This window comes from Mirounga leonina, unplaced genomic scaffold (assembly GCF_011800145.1).
Source record: "Mirounga leonina isolate KUSES-001 unplaced genomic scaffold, KU_Mleo_1.0 Mir_418, whole genome shotgun sequence".
Taxonomy (NCBI): Eukaryota; Metazoa; Chordata; class Mammalia; order Carnivora; family Phocidae; genus Mirounga; species Mirounga leonina.
The window spans coordinates 10,219,003-10,232,308 of record NW_023270739.1 but is presented as its reverse complement, the minus strand read 5'-3'; the positions used below and the strand labels follow the sequence as shown (position 1 = coordinate 10,232,308).

The 13,306-nt window shown below is 49.0% G+C and overlaps 1 protein-coding gene across 2 annotated transcripts in view; it reads right to left on the bottom strand.

The window, feature by feature from the left end:
• The window catches only part of LARGE1 (LARGE xylosyl- and glucuronyltransferase 1), a 514,447-nt gene that overhangs the window by 486,898 nt on the left and 14,243 nt on the right, over positions 1-13,306 (bottom strand). The window contains exon 1 of one of the 2 annotated variants that reach the window (XM_034987636.1): positions 11,294-11,686. The exons of the other annotated variant lie outside the window; for it this stretch is intronic. The gene's annotated coding sequence lies outside the window, so the exon portion shown is untranslated. Of the gene's footprint in view, positions 1-11,293; positions 11,687-13,306 lie in introns of those variants that run through there. 2 annotated transcript variants of the gene reach the window in all.

Here is a 13,306-nt window from a genome sequence, read left to right as displayed (position 1 = left end):
GGCATCACAATTCCGGACTTCAAGCTCTATTACAAAGCTGTCATCATCAAGACAGTATGGTACTGGCACAAAAACAGACACATAGATCAATGGAACAGAATAGAGAGCCCAGGGCGCCTGGGTGGCTCAGTTGGTTAAGCGACTGCCTTCGGCTCAGGTCATGATCCTGGAGTCCCAGGATCGAGTCCCGCATCGGGCTCCCTGCTCGGCAGGGAGTCTGCTTCTCCCTCTGACCCTCCTCCCTCTCATGCTCTCTGTCTCTCATTCTCTCTCTCTCAAATAAATAAATAAAATCTTAAAAAAAAAAAAAAAAAAAGAATAGAGAGCCCAGAAATGGACCCTCAACTCTATGGTCAACTAATCTTCGACAAAGCAGGAAAGAATGTCCAATGGAAAAAAGACAGTCTTTTCAACAAATGGTGTTGGGAAAATTGGACAGCCACATGCAGAAGAATGAAATTGGACCATTTCCTTACAAAGGAAACAGTCAACAAAACAAAAAGACAACCGACAGAATGGGAGAAGATATTTGCAAATGACATATCAGATAAAGGGCTAGTATCCAAAATCTATAAAGAACTTATCAAACTCAACACCCAAAGAACAAATAATCCAATCAAGAAATGGGCAGAAGACATGAACAGACATTTTTCCAAAGAAGACATCCAATGGCCAACAGACACATGAAAAAGTGCTCAACATCGCTCGGCATCAGGGAAATCCAAATGAAAACCTCAATGAGATACCACCTCACACCAGTCAGAATGGCTAAAATTAACAAGTCAGGAAACGACAGATGTTGGCGGGGATGCGGAGAAAGGGGAACCCTCCTACACTGTTGGTGGGAATGCAAGCTGGTGCAGCCACTCTGGAAAACAGTATGAAGGTTCCTCAAAAAGTTGAAAATAGAGTTACCATACGACCCAGCAATTGCACTACTGGGTATTTACCCCAAAGATACAAATGTAGGGATCCGAAGGGGTACGTGCACCCCGATGTTTATAGCAACAATGTCCACAATAACCAAACTGTGGAAAGAGCCAAGATGTCCATCGACAGATGAATGGATAAAGATGTGGTGTATACATACAATGGAATATTATGCAGCCATCAAAAGGAATGAAATCTTGCCATTTGCAACGACGTGGATAGAACTGGAGGGTATTATGCTGAGCAAAATACGTCAATCAGACAAAGACATGTATCATACGATCTCACTGATATGAGGAATTCTTAATCTCAGGAAACAAACTGAGGGTTGCTGGAGTGGTGGGGGGTGGGAGGGATGGGGTGGCTGGGTGATGGACACTGGGGAGGGTATATGCTATGGTGAGTGCTGTGAATTGTGTAAGACTGATGAATCACACACCTGTACCTCTGAAACAAATAATACATTATATGTGAAAAAAAAGAAGATAGTAGGAAGGGAAAAATGAAGGGGGGAAATTGGGAGGGGGAGACGAATCATGAGAGACTATGGACTCTAAGAAATAAACTAAGGGTTCTAGAGGGGAGGGGGGTGGGGGGATGGGTTAGCCCGGTGATGGGTATTAAAGAGGGCACGTATTGAATGGAGCACTGGGTGTTATACACAAACAATGAATCATGGAACACTACATCAAAAACTAATGATGTAATGTATGGTGATTAACATAACATAAAAAAAAAAAAAAAGAGTCTTCTTTGGTCCAGTGAAAGCGAAGTCATAAGATATTTAATGGGAAGTTGGCATCAATGCTATTAGCTTTGATGAGAAATCAATTTTGAAACATCACATATTCTAAACTCAGAAACCCAGTCAATGGTCCTCGATTCTGAACTTTGATAACGTAGTCAAAGAACACCTTCTCAAAAGGCCACCCCTTCCTTGAGGCCTTCCCTGATCATTCACCCAGCACACTCTTCTTCCTTGAACTACCTTTACTGAGTCTTTTTTCAGGCCACTGAAGCACCTTCTCTGCCCTGTGGGAGCTAATGATCTTGTCCCGGCCCCACCACCATCGTGCCCAAACTCCAAGACCTGAGGATCCATACCTGAGTCATATTAATATCCCTCTATGGGGCCACCTGTCACATCATAAGGCTGTGTAACAAACCCTCCCAGAAAGCAGTGTCTTGAGGCAACCATCACTTATCTTCACTCAAGCGTCTGCAGGCCAGCTGGGACTCAGGAGATTTAAGGTGGGCTTAGCTTCTCACTGCAGGCTCTGCTCCAAGTGTCTCTCATCCTGCACCTCCTCAGAAGAGCAGGCTACCAGGGCATGCTGCTCTAATGGCAAAGGCAGAGTGGGAAAGAAAAGCAGAAAACATAAGGTCTTCTAAGGTCTAGGGTCAGAGCTAGCACACTGTCACCTCTGCCTCATCCTTCAGGTCAGAGCAAGTCACCCAGTTGAGTCCAAACTCAAAAGTGGCAGAAATACACCACAAACTTTAGGAAGGAATTCCAGGAATTCAGAAAGGTATGAAGAATCAAGACCATTAACGCACAAGGCATATCACATCCACCACCCAGGAGCCTTCCAACATGAAAAAATAATCCTCAGGCACTGAATGAATGAGTGAGTGAATGAATGAATGACTGAAAATGGAGTGGCTTTCAGAGACTTGTCAAGACACATGACAATTCACCAGCAGCCACTGTGAGTCCTAAATCTGGTACGACAGCAACACTCTCACTAAATATTCGTTTTCTCCAGTCCAGTCCAGTCCCTAGGCTCCACTGTACTTTAGCTGGAGAGGCAAAATTTCAAAACCTTGTCTGTACACATTGTTATGTTTTTCATGGATCTCAGATTACGAAATAAATCAATATATCCATTCACACACGGGAGCCCGCATGCACACACACATCACGCCCTCTCACTAAAAGAAGAAAAACGTGACAGTGTTTTGCATACATGAGGTGAGGGAGAGGATACAAAAGAAGGTGAAGAGGTGACTTTGAATCAAACCCACGATGGTTAATTTTCATTTAACTACCTACCTGAGACTAGAGGCTCAGCAGAAGCACATTAAAGTCCGTGAACTTATGAAATGATGCATTATTAAAGCCACAGCAGGGGAAAGGGCTCAGTTTGGAAGACATAAAAGACTAAAGCCTGCAGAACTGTCATTTTCCATTACAAGGTAACTGCTAATAAAAAAATACATTTTAATTAAGAAAGAAGACACCCGCTCCAAGAGGGTAGGTAAAAGAAAATTAACCCATAGCTTTCCATTCCTCCTGACCTAGGAAAGCCTGCAGTTCCTCCCAGAGCTCAACCAAGGGAAAAAGTAGTCCATTTCCCCCTCCGGGTCACAAGGATACCAGCTACAAGCCACCATTTGTTCCTTCATGCAGCAAATATTTTCAAGAGCCTTCCGTGTGCAAGACATAAGGGGATAGAAATGCCTGCCGCCATCAGCTTACATTCAAGCAAGTCACACAGTGAATTTACAAACAGTGACGCTACATATAGGAAAAAATAGAGCGGGGTACAAAAGGCGGTGGGTGGAGTTAACAGAGAGTTACAAATTAAACAGGGCAAAAATCACCAAGTGTGAAGTCCCTTCCCCAAGTGACCTCAGGCTCCTTATGCTTCAATTCTCAAAAGCTTTTTGAACCAATCCCCAGCTCAGGCTGTACACAGCACCCATGATGGGTAAGTCATCATGCCATTCACTCCAGCGGATCAAATCTCGGGTCCTACCCAGGAGATGCCCGCAATCTACCACCACTCATCAAGGGGCACTGCAGCTACGTGGGAAATGGCACATCCCAGATTTAACCACTAACTCCAGACAATAACAAAAAGCAGTCCATGCAGACATGAGCAGCTGACTTAGTAAGGCCTTTGGGGTGTGGATCCCCACCCCTCTCTCCCCTTCACTGTGTGTTGAGTAGCGATGAAATGATGGCACTAAAGATGAAGGGCTCCACCAAATCCATAGCAAACTATGAGCTTGCCTCACTGGGTCCCCGAACGGGGCTCCTGGAAGCCAGTCCTGTGGGCTGGACTCTATAAGACCAAGGCTATAAACACAGAGTCTGCCTCTAAATGGGGATGGGGGAGTGTGGTGGTGTTTGGGACCACGCCCCTACCCTTGGCCTCCGTCCACTTGACCCCCTGCCCAACCTCCCGCCACGTGGAGGGCCTCCATGCAGTGTGCTGAATCTCAGCTGCATGTGCTCATCTCCTGGGGAGTTTTGGATCCCCCGTACCCAAGCTGCACCCCAAACCAGTTGAATCAAAATTTCTGGAGGTGGGGCCCAGACATCAGTAGATGTTAGAGCTCTCCAGATGATTCCAACATACAGCCAAGGCTGAGAACCACTTTGGACCCCTCATTCTGCCCACCAGGGCTGCCAAGCCCAACTGGCACCTCCCTTCCTGACCACCTGGTCTCCCTCCCTATTTCAGCTTGAGGGTTCAGCTGTGCCCTCTACCCCACATTGTCCCGCTGGGGTCCACCAGGAAGAAATTATCAGAAACCTCCAGGTGGCCTGCGTGCAGCAACCCTATTTTCCAAGCAAAACTGGGACACAGGACCTGGCAGGAATACCCCCGTCCTCTTCCGAGGCAGTGAGCCCAGACAAGTTAGAGGACAGTTTCAGAGTTCTAATCCTGGTTTGGACACACACGCTCTCCATGTGACCTTGGACAGGAAAATAAACCCCAGTGCATCTCAGCATGCTCCTGTGTAAATCAGGCTTCATGATATCCACCTCACTGGGGCTGATGGGAAGACACAAGGGGAATCATTAATCACGGGTCTGACATACAGCAGGTGCTCAAAAAATGGCAACAGCTCTTATTGATTCACTGCAAGGGAGCCAGTCCAAAAAGAGTTTAGATACCAAAACAGAGCATCTGGGACAGTTTCATGGTTTACGGGGACAACAAATGGGGCAGAATCTTTGAAATCAGAGCCACCCCAGAAAATCTGATTACCTGCAGTTTGTAGAGTGAGCACTGTAACTAAGAGGCAAGAGATCAGGTTAAGCTACTGGCCAATGGGCAAGCAGGTGAGGGATGGAGAGAAGCAGTCACCTGCCCAGGTAAGCAGAGCTGGTACCCTGAGTCTCTGGCAAAGTCCCTCATTGCACGGAAAACTACTCTTCTTCCTGCCAACAGGGGCTGTGTCCCATCCCCTCAGACCACAAAACCAAAGGCGAGTCAGAAGGAACCAGAAGGGTGAAGTGGCTCTAACAATGAATGTAAGTGAACATAAACAGAAAATAGAAAGATCTGCACACTCCCAGTGGACAAGAAGGGAAGATGGAGGTTTGAAGGGACCAGGGTGGATGGAAAACTAGAATGGAATAAATCCAGACCAAGTCTCCTGTGAGGCTCTGTATTAGTTGTCTATTGCTGTGTAACAAATCATCACCCAGTTGGTGGCCTGAAACCAGCACACATTCATTATCTCATGGCTTCTGCAGCTCGGGAGTCTGGCCACGGCTTAGCTGGGTCCTCTGCTTAGAGACACGCAAGGTTGTGCTCAAGGTGTCCACGGGGTGTCCTTCTGTGCAGGCTCTGGGGGAGGAGCCACCTACAGGCTCGCTCGAGTCCTTGTGCTGTAGGACAGAGGGGCGAGCCTCCTTGCTGGCTGCAGGCTGGGGGTTCACCACAGCTCCTGGCCATGTGGGTTTCCCCAGCATGCCGACTTCATCAAGCCAACAAGGAGAGCCTCTACAGCAAGTCAGCCAGCGAACACAGTCGCAGAAGCAACATCCCATCACCCCTGCTGTGTCCTATTGCAAGATCCAAGTCCCACTCGTGCCATGTGCAAGGGATTACACAAGAGCATGAACATCGGCAGGTGGGGGCACAGAGAACCACTATTCTTTCCGCTGTGGTAAAATACACCTAACAAAATTTGCCACTGCGACCGTTTTTCAGTGTGTAATTCAGTGAAATTAAATGCATTCCCGTTGTTGTGCAACCGTCACCACCATCCACCTCTAGAGCTTTTCCATCTTCCCAAACTGAAACTCTGCAACCGTCAAGGGCTAACCACCCATTCTCCTCTCTCCCCAGGCCCCAGCAACCACCATGCTTTCTGTCTCTATGAATTTGACTCCTCTGGGTACCTCATATCAATGGAATCATAAAGACCCAAGAGCAACATAACAGTGTCAGCACCACCTCGCCCTCAGTGAGGCTGTCACCCTGCTAGAATGTGCAAACAAAACGGTGTTTGCGACACCCCACCTACAGGGGGGCACACCACCTAAAGGTGCCCAGGATGCTGACCACCCCCCATACCCATCCTTCGTGTGCTCCTGACCTTTACTGACCATTCTGCATTTTAAAGAAGTTTTTTTGCTGTCTGGGCTTCCTGTAATTAGATCCCTGTTCTCTCCCGGTATCCAGAAAAGCTCACAGTGAAAGTCAGTCTCTCCCAACACTGCCCTCGAGGCCACACAGCAGCCTCCCCACTGACCAGACCCGATGGCAGAACACCAGGAAAGGGGCTCAGAGACAGGAAACTCGGGATTAGAAAAGACTTGGGGGTCTCTTTTCTAGGCATTTCCCTCTATCTTTTGCTTCGGGAATTCTCTGCCCACACTGTAGCAGGTCAGGGGCAGTTTTGCCTGAGGAAGGCCAGTCCTCTGAGGAGCTCCCTTCCCCCAGGCCCCGGGAGGAAGCTGAAATGAAACCTCAGGTTGACTCGCTCACAACGAATGAACGAGACACATCTTCTCTGCAAAGCAGCTGACCACCTCAATCAGAACACCTGCGGCCTTTAAGTCAAGCCTGTTCTTTTGGAAAACCTCCCACATCCACTTCTCTGCTTTTATTTTTTGGCTTACCCCAAAAGCTGTGAGCAGTAAACTCTAGTTGAGGGTTCATGAAAACCAAGTCCCCGGGATCTATTATTATGGGCGGACTAAGGGGTTCCTTCCTGCTGCCCCCGCGTAGCAGGAGAAGAGAGAGGGAGGCAGGCCAGGTCTGCTCTGCCACCAAGTGAGCCCGGCCCTGGGGCAGGGGTTGGGCCTGACCGGAATACACCAGGGAGGCAAAGAAGTCCTTATCTCACTCCACCCCATCTCAGCCAGTGAAGGTGAAACTGGAGGGGGCATGCCAATGAAGCAGGGTATCTCCAGACAGCCAAAAATGTGGCGCTTCATTACGGAGTCTAAGTGACTGCAAACAGGCCATTATCAAATCTCTTCAGTGACAAAGCTCCGTGTTGAAGGGGACAAATAAAAACAAGTACATGAAGCACAATAAATCACAGGGACCTGTCGTGGAGACCCATTATCCCTGGGGGATGAAGGGACTGTTCTCCTCCCTGCCTTCCAGCTATCGGATCCTGGTTTTCTCATCATTGTTTTAATATTGCAGCCGTTACTCTCTGTGCCATGAAGAGCCTGCTATTTCTCCGTAGTTCTGGGTGGCAAGGGCATAATTTGTTTTATGATTTGCTTGGGAGGGTAGCTGTTTTATATTCATCTTTAAAAGATGCATTCAATAATCGTAGCAATGAGACCCCACTTAAAAAACAAGACCCAGCCCTGCTATTCCTTCCGGCATCAACGTGGCCACGGCTGGAGCAACCCAAAAGGTACCCAACCATTACCAGGAGGGCCGGGCCACTTCTCGGTTTGGGGGTGGGGGGGGACACCTGCCTGGTAACAGCCTCAGTCATGTTTAAAGAGCCACCGAATCACGTGGAAGGTAGCCTGGGCTGGGGGAAGGCAGCCAGAGGCTGGAAGTCAGGGGACCCAGGCTTCACCATTAAGTTGGTGTGATCTTGAACAGGTCCCTTGGACCTCCCGGGCATAAGTGTCCCCATCTGCCAGATAAACCAGTTGGTCCACACGTCTCTTTGGCGCCCCAAAGAGGTCTGCATCTCTATAAGATGCAGAGGGAGGGTACAAGAGTCATCTTAAGACAAAACCAACCCACTGTGCAACTTTCAGAGACACCTCCTACCCGTTCCTTCTCCCATCCACGTAGAAACCTTCCTCCCAGCCCCTTACTCCCTGAGAAGTTATTTTCCAGGACAGCTCACTGTAGTTTCTGTAAACAAGTCCTCTCCCAATTTTATCCAGCAGGAAGTGGATGGGAGGTCTGGAAGGATCAAACTGGCTGGGCCAGCTCCCCACAGCAGGACCCATTTACGCTCTTCCCCATCAGAAGGGAACGAGGCAACAAACGCTCTCCACTCTTCTGCAAGATGGCTGCTGACACTTGCACGCGGCGTGGGGACACCAATAGCCCCTTCCGGCATTCCTGCTTCAGTGACCACATCTAAATCTCACCGTGAGGGTGCCTGGGTGGCTCAGTTGGTTGGGCGACTGCCTTCGGCTCAGGTCATGATCCTGGAGTCCCGGGATCGAGTCCCGCATCGGGCTCCCTGCTCAGCGGGGAGTCTGCTTCTCCCTCTCCCGCTCCCCCCTCTTGTGCTCTTTCTCTCTCACTCACTCTCTCTCTCAAATAAATAAATAAAATCTTTAAAAAAAAAAAATAAAATAAAAATAAATCTCACCGTGAGAAGAACACTTCTTGCAATGTAAGGCTTCCAGGGGTGGCACCACGCGAGGCAGCCAGGTAACAAAATGGATCCCAGGACTTCGTTGCCCACCAAGAGGCATGGACGTAAAACCTGCCCGACGGGGCCCAGCTCTCAAAATACTCTATAAAGGACTCAAATTCAGAAAAGGCAAAAAAAGTTACAAGCTCTCTCGTGTTAGAAACGGAGCTGGGTTTTACGGATCATCAAAGCCCGCTGAGCAGCCTCTTGGGAGTGAGAGAGGGGATTCCTTCTAACCAAGCGATGCCTCTGGCTTTGCAAAATTTGGTGTAACAACCCAATAAATACCAAGTGGAGTTAGATATATGGGAGCTTTTAGCCTCGAATACGTGGCAAATGTCAAAGGAAGTAGCTTTGTGCGTGAACAGGACAGAGAGCAGGGAGACAACGTGTCCCAGGCGCTATGAACCACAATGAACCACAGGCCATAAGGAAGGAGAGCTCCATGCAAGCAGGGTCTCCTCACCCCAGCACCCAGCATAGCGCCTGGCAGACAGCAGATGATGCGTGCTCTCTGAATGAGGGAGGGAAGGAAGGAAACACAGCAAAGCCACATCGATGACCCACAGCCCCTGGAAACACTGATCCAGTTGATGGGAATGATGTCAAGATCTACTTAACAGAGAAGTGAGATCTCAGAGCAGCCTGAACACCTCCAAGAAAATATCTGGAGGTCCATGTATTCAGACAGCAACCTATACTAAGCTATACATAAAAGGGAGTTAAAGACTCCAAAACCTTTCAATGTCTGGGGGTGACGGTTTTGAAGGCTGTTTTCGTTTTGCAGCTTTTTTTTTTTTCCTTACCACTGCAAGTTACTAAGACAAAGCAAAAAAGAAACAGGCTCTGAAAGCATTCTTGGCCTCTGCCCCAGTGAACAAGAGTTGAATATCAAAATACAACTCACGAAAACAAACCAACAGAGCTACCATGGACTCCCATGCACGCCAGGAAAGATGCAAGAGTTGGGACGGATGTCTCAGGGGGATGTACATCCACACTGTAGATCACAGGACAGCAGTGAGTGGCCGGCAGGTCAGGATGAGGCAGGCGACAGCAGTCTCCGGACCCCCAGGGCGGCGCTCCCCCTTGCAAGTCCGCTGCCAACCTGCTCTGAGTTTCTGGCGATCGCACAGCTCGGGTCAAACATTCACACTCCCCAGAGGATTTTTAATGGAAAAATCACACCGAACATGTCATGTGCCAGATGCAAATGCTCACCGGGTACCAGAAACTAGGAATAAAACACATCTAACATCCAATAGGGCATTCTGCCATCCTCACTCCGGGGAGATAGTTTCTAGAGTGTTCTCTGACTCTGAGTGATTGTGTTCGATCCTTACGCGGGAGGTGGGAACAGATAATGGACCCTGTGAGGAAGAAGAATAAAGCTCGGGGAGCTATGGGCTGAGCTGTGTCCTCCCAAAAAGAGACGTAGAAGTCCTAAGCCCCAGGACCTCAGGATGTGACTGTATTTGGAAACAGAGTCTTTGGAGAAGATTCCAGTTAAAATGAGGTCCTTAGGGTGAGCCCTAATTGAATATGACCGATGTCCTCACAAAACGGGAAATTTGGACACCGTGCTGTGCACAGAGGGCAGACGATGTGTCGACACGCCGGGTGCGGGCAGCCGTGTGACTAGAGTGGCGACAGCCAAGGACCGCCAAGGATCCAGGCAAACCCCAGCAGCTGGAAGAGGCGAGGAAGGACTCTCCCCTAGAGTCAGCAGAGCGAGCACGGCCCTGCTGACACCCTCAGGTGGCTTGACTCCGGACTTCAAGACTCCAGAACTGTGCAACAACATACCCCTGCTGTCTCGGGCGACCCAGTTGCTGGTCCTCGGTCACGGCGGCCACAGGAAGCCGGTACAGAGGCGATAAGCCCCTCACCCAAGGCTGAACTGGCGAGAGCAGCAAATAACAAGAAACCGTGCTCTGTCAAAACTTCTACCTCCTGGGGCGCCTGGGTGGCTCAGTTGGTTAAGCGACTGCCTGCGGCTCAGGTCATGATCCTGGAGTCCCTGGATCGAGTCCCGCATCAGGCTCCCTGCTCGGCAGGGAGTCTGCTTCTCCCTCTGACCCTCCCCCCTCTCATGTGCTCTCTCTCTCTCATTCTCTCTCTGTCAAATAAATAAATAAAATCTTAAAAAAAAACTTCTACCTCCTGGGTCCTAGACTCTCAGGGACTATGACCGGCTTTCAATAAAGGCAACCTCTAAAGCCATGACCCCAATGCACCCTGGCACATGAAGGGGCGCGACGACGTGGATGGAGTTTTCAAATCTTCGCCCGCCTCCCAGGGGGTGCACAGGTGCTCGCTTCAACCACGTCCTGCAGCAGAGGGCTTGGGGAAGCATTACGTAGGGAAGTCTCTTGGACTGGAGGTATGCAACATTTGGGCGAGGCATCTGGGGGGTTTTGGAGATGAGGAGATGACAAGTTGACAAGCGGCTGCCCACTCCTCCCCCGCCATCTTCCAGCCGCGATGTTCCACTGCGAACATCAGCAGACCAGACAACGAACACCCGAGCCACGTTAAAACAATAATTAGCGCGAGTGAGAACGGTACCCACCGCTCAGCGAGGAGAATCACGGGCAGGCTTGTCATCTGTGGGGGGTTTAAAGATGAGCCCTGCGTGTGAACAGACAGTAGTTTCTGAAACAACAGCAGCCCTTTAGGGACTTGGGTCAAGTCGACTCATAAAGGCCCCCTCACTTGCAGACGTGGTTCCCTAAGACACAAAACAGAGGATGAGGAGATTCTCTCTTACCCCCACCAGGCCGGGCACCAGCAAAGCTCCAAGTCAAATAATCCACCTGCTCCAAGGGAAAGAGTACAGGAAACTGGCTTTGGCCACCAGCTGTTGGGCGAATGGGAGAATCCTGCCTCCGGGCAGCCTCCGCCCTCACTCTCTAAGTCCTAAAACTTGTTTCACAACCAAAGTCCACCCTCAGGGGATTTGGGGGAATTTGTTACTGGAACCAGAGCCACAGTGGCAGCTGCAGATAAGGAGGCAAAAGGTCCAGATCCCACCAGCCGATCCCAAGCATTGTTGGGAAACCCACAACTGGTTCTCATCCGTACACCGCCGTCTCTTGGCTTCTCCTAACGGGAAAAGTATACCCAAATAACAAACCGAGTCCAACTTACCACCCTGTAATGGTGGGTCTGCATTTGCATAGATGAATCTGTTACTAATTTGCGTTTTCAACAAGGTGTATACATCAACATTATTTTTGAAACAACTGATGGTGTTATGGGCTGAATTCTGTCCGCCCCCCGCCCAACCCACCAAATTCATAGGTGGAAGTAGTAACCCCTGATACCCCAGAGATTGACTGTATTTGGAGACAGGTTAAAGCGATGATAAGATTAAATGAGGTCATTAGGGTGGGCGGGGGCCCTAATCCGGTATGACTGGTGTCCTCATAAGAAGAGGAGATTGGGACAAGACAGACATAGAGGGACCATGTGAAGACACAGAGAAACAATGGCCATCGACAAGTCAAGGAGAGAAGCCTCCAAAGATACAACCCTGCTGACCCTGATCTTGGACTTTCAGCCTCTAGACCTGCAGGGCAATAAATGTGTTGTGTAACCCTCCCACCCCATCCCCCCTCCCCCCACCCCCATCTGTGGTCCTTTGTTACAGCAGCCCAAGCAAAGTGATGCACATGAAATTCTACATTTCTTAATTTCTTTTCTTTAATCACATAACTAATGGTCTTTAAAAAAAAAAATCACAAAATACGCTACATCAGGGATTTTTTTTGGCCATTTCCTTAAAAGTCTTGAAATTACCGAAGCAGGGAACAAAAGGTACCACTAATGTCCCTGTGTCACTGGGTAGATGGGTATCATAACAGTGCAAGTATTGGCCGGTAGAGAGTGTAAGGGAAGCAGACCCAGGAGAATAAAAGGGTTTTAGAGAAGAGACTGGTGGTCGGCTTGACAGGACTTTTAAGATCTTCGGGCTAATGTTCCCACTGAGCATTTGGGGGTTTCTGCTAGCCCACCTTCTCTTGGGAACCACTCCCTCCCCCACTCTCTGAGCAATTCAAAGAGGACTGACTGCTTCTCCCCTCCACCCGCTCCAGGGCTGTGGTCTCAACCCTTCTAACCAGATCATGACCAAGACTTCCACCACATCTCCTGGGGTAGAGATGCTCTCCCTCAGCTGCAATGGGGCGGTGGGTAGGACGTACGGCTGAGGACCATCCTGCCTTCCCATGGGGACACTGCTTGAGAATAAAGCCAACACACAGAGAGCAGAGCCAACAGACATGGCAATGACTTCTTGAGGAGTAGATCCAGGACAGCCTGATGCTTCCCTCTATTTTCAGTTACTCGAGCAGATAAAGTCCTTTTTTTTTTTTTTTCCCAACATCAGTTGGTAGGGGTTTCTACCATTTATGTCTCCAACAGTCCTCACCGAGCCAAAGAGGCACTCTGGTATACATGATTATATATCCCACTTCATATATAAAAGTTTCATCAAAATTTGAAGTGTGTTTACATTTGACTAAAACCCATATAATTTCAAGGGTGCTTAATCAGGAGTGCAGTATATGAGCTTTAGGAGCTTTAGGATGTCCCTGACATTCTAAGGGGAAAAAAATATATATTTAGGTGCCTAAGGGTCTGTGGCAGAAACCAACTGAGGGACTGCCCACTCCAAACTTCAGTATCTTAGGGGGAAGTACAGTACAATGATCCAGCTTGTTTTGAATTCTGAAATTCGAAAAACTTGCACCACCTTGCCTATTCTTAGGCTGACATGTGA